The sequence below is a fragment of the Hyalella azteca genome, unplaced genomic scaffold (assembly GCF_000764305.2).
Source record: "Hyalella azteca isolate HAZT.00-mixed unplaced genomic scaffold, Hazt_2.0.2 contig5104, whole genome shotgun sequence".
NCBI lineage: Eukaryota > Metazoa > Arthropoda > Malacostraca > Amphipoda > Hyalellidae > Hyalella > Hyalella azteca.
In genome coordinates, this window is record NW_025935305.1 from 32,944 (window position 1) to 36,616 (window position 3,673).

Genomic DNA, 3,673 nt, shown 5'->3' on the forward strand with positions numbered 1-3,673 from the left:
GGCCTGCATGTGGCCGGGACAGAGGCCCAGTGTTGCCTCTCCCTTGACAACAGCGCCATAGTTGATCGCTTTAGCCGTGACCTCGTTGAGTGTCTTGTAAATGAACGCCTTCAAGCACCCCGCCTCTCCCTTGACAACAGCGCCATAGTTGATCGCTTTAGCCGTGACCTCGTTGAGTGTCTTGTAAATGAACGCCTTCAAGCAACCCGCCTCGCCCGGCACGCCATAGCGGCGTGTGTGTTTTAGTGATCAAAGATACAAGCTTTATGAAGAATAGGACTCTTTGTTCTCGAGGATGTTCAGAATAAAACATGTTCAGTTGATCGTCCTTTGGATTGCAACTGTTCTGAAAACAAAAGGTGAAAATTGAGCATGTAGTTTGTAAAGTGCAATAAGTATAAACAATATTGAACATCATATTCAAAAGCATACAGAGATCAATAAATGAGAACCTACAAAATTACTGTAAAATCTAGGGTCAGTTCTGGCTACAGAATGAATTTGCCAGCACTCTGAAGCCCCCGGCGTTTACTAGAAGGTCCAGATCTTATGTGCATGAGAGAAGCAAATGGAAAATCTTACAAGCTCATCTGACGCAAAAATACAATATAACTACTTGAAGTGTTTATTATACTCAAAATTAATTAATTTATTATACTCAAAAATACAATATAACTACTTGAAGTGTTTAATATACTAAAAATTCTTAATAGTTATGACGCGATTCGTTATTTGTAATGTTTCAAATTGAGAGCTCAACGTTACGTCAATGGAGTTCTCAGAGATCAATAAAGTGCACAATTTAATAAAAGGCAAGATGTGATGAAGCTCTCACAGCTCGCACCATCGAATGACGCACAATCAACGCTCAGGATCCGGTACTGACGCACCAATGACGCACCATCGCCGCGCAGTATGCACCACTGATGTACCAATGACGCACCACCACCGCGCAGTATGCACCACTGATGTACCAATGACGCACCATCGCCGCGCAGTATGCACCACTGATGTACCAATGACGCACCACCGCCGCGCAGTATGCACCACTGATGTACCAGTGACGCACCATCGCCGCGCAGTATGCACCACTGATGTACCAATGACGCACCACCGCCGCTCTCTTATACACATCTAGATGTGTATAAGAGACAGACGCTACACAGTATGCACCACTGATGTATCAATGACGCACCACCGCCGCGCAGTATGCACCACTGATGTATCAATGACGCACCACCGCCGCGCAGTATGCACCACTGATGCACCAATGACGCACCACCGCCGCGCAGTATGCACCACTGATGTACCAATAACGCACCACCGCCGCGCAGTATGCACCACTGATGCACCAATGACGCACCACCGCCGCGCAGTATGCACCACTGATGTACCAATGACGCACCACCACCGCGCAGTATGCACCACTGATGTATCAATGACGCACCACCGCCGCGCAGTGTGCACCACTGAAGTACCAATGACGCACCACCACCGCGCAGTGTGCACCACTGATGTATCAATGACGCACCACCGCCGCGCAGTATGCACCACTGATGTATCAATGACGCACCACCGCCGCGCAGTATGCACCACTGATGTATCAATGACGCACCACCGCCGCGCAGTATGCACCACTGATGTATCAATGACGCACCGCCGCCGCGCAGTATGGACCACTAAAGTACGGTCGAAGCATCACCGACGCAGGGCATATTACTGTTGACTGTTCTATATTCTATGAAGTGTCCTCGATATCTTCTGAATTTTATAAGAAATTGGAACTAAATCCTTGCTGGAGCCGATGCACGCGGCGTATGAAAAATGAAAGACTTTCTCGTAATATATTGTCATCTTTATATATAATGCATCTTACTGTTTCGATTAACTAATATCCATCTGTTAATTTGAGCAAATTCCATCAATTATGCACTTCTATTTTTTGCAACACTCATAGCAAATTAATCAACCTAAGCTTTGTTTTACGTCATTTTTGAATTATTTTCGATTCCCTCCAATTAATTTCTGATTTCAATGAATGCGTTTACGAAATGTTTCTTCAAATAACAAACAAATTTAACTTCCATATTATTTGTGCAGGTCCTGACGCTGGCCGGCAGTGAGGTGGTCACGAACACCTACGCTGATGGGCGGACTGTGAGTATTGCAAAGTAATTAGGGTAGATGACTTGAAATTAGTGCCAATTGCGGTCATTAACCTTGAATTAGCACAGTTTTGGACAAATTTATTTTAATTTACGAGTATTTTGCATTCGCCTTAAAACATTTCAAATTTCAAGGAGAATGTGGCTTAAAGTGCGGCTTAAAGTTCTTCAAATTTTAAGCCGCATGAGATAATTACATGTCGGCAACAGGTTTCTAAGAGTTTCATTGCCTCTCCCGTTGTTGCAATAACATTTAAAGGGTAATATATTATGTAATTACTTATCATATTATGTCACTACTAAGGCTTCAAACTTGCGGTAATCCAGAGAAATTTGGCCAATATAACATAATTCTTTTTTGTGTTACATCGGCAGGCATTTGAACGACGTTCATAAAAAAACGATTATTTAGGAGCGGAGTGTTAGAGTGCAGTAAGAGTGCCGTTAGCAGTTAGAGTGCTGCCTATTTTAACAGACAAGTTCCTGGTCATCAGTCCAACTCGTCCTCAGGGTGTGGTGGTGATGCCTGGGCTGGCGTCTCAGGCCTCCGACCCTCCGATGCAAGGCGTGCACATGAGGATCAGCTCTTCTTCTTCAGCTCATTCACCGAGATCTGACATTCCATTCTTCTCTTCATCATCAGCAAACATTCTTCCATTGAGTATGGTGACAACCATTTCTTCCAGCGCAAGTAACTCCCATGGGATGCAGGCGAATTCAAACAGAAACATCCATCGTCGTAATACCATAAATTCATCATCTGATGACAAAACTGAGATAAACATGACATTTCAACTTTTAGATGAAGGGGAAAAGAAAATCCACTTAAGTGAACGATACAAGAGTGTATCCTTAGTGTTAGGTAATACGGGAGCTGGAAAGAGTACTTTTCTTCAGTGGATCGCTGGGGACAACGACAAGTTGATAGCAAAAGAAGTATATGAGGGCAATGGAGTATATCTCATTGAAGATGGCAATAGAATTGGTGATTCAACTTTACAATCTATGACAATTTTCCCTGAATCTGTTGTTCATCCTATAACTAATTCTGCCTTCTACGATTGCCCTGGATTTAGTGATACAAGAAATACTAGCATGGAAATATCTGCAACATACTTCATTAAAAAAGTGACAGATTATGTAGAGCACGTTAAATTGATCTTTGTTGTTAATCATTCATCGGTTAGGAAAGGAGTAGACCGACAAGATTTCCTGAAATTACTCAGACATGCCACTGATTTCGTCAAGGATGTTGATAAATATCAACGTAGTATTGCCATCATAGTAACAAAAGTTGATAACATGGTTACTAAAGTTGGTAGAAACTATCGATTGGTACCAGATGAGAAAGTAATAGGAGCCATTGGCGATTTTCTGGTGGAGGTGATGCAGTGGCTAAGGGAGCGGCCAGAATGTGTTTCAGGTGATGAGGAAAAATATTGTAGTCAAGCGTTAAAGTTTGTAAACATTTTACTGATCAAGGATGGTGAACACTATTCGAGAATAGG

General features: G+C 42.9%; 1 long non-coding RNA gene across 1 annotated transcript; it reads left to right on the plus strand.

Annotated features, from left to right (window-relative positions):
* Positions 1 to 2,095: 2,095 nt before the first annotated feature.
* Positions 2,096 to 3,182, plus strand: LOC125177815. Its single transcript, XR_007156672.1, has 2 exons — positions 2,096 to 2,157; positions 2,676 to 3,182. It is a non-coding gene; the product is annotated as an uncharacterized LOC125177815 (long non-coding RNA).
* Positions 3,183 to 3,673: the final 491 nt, after the last annotated feature.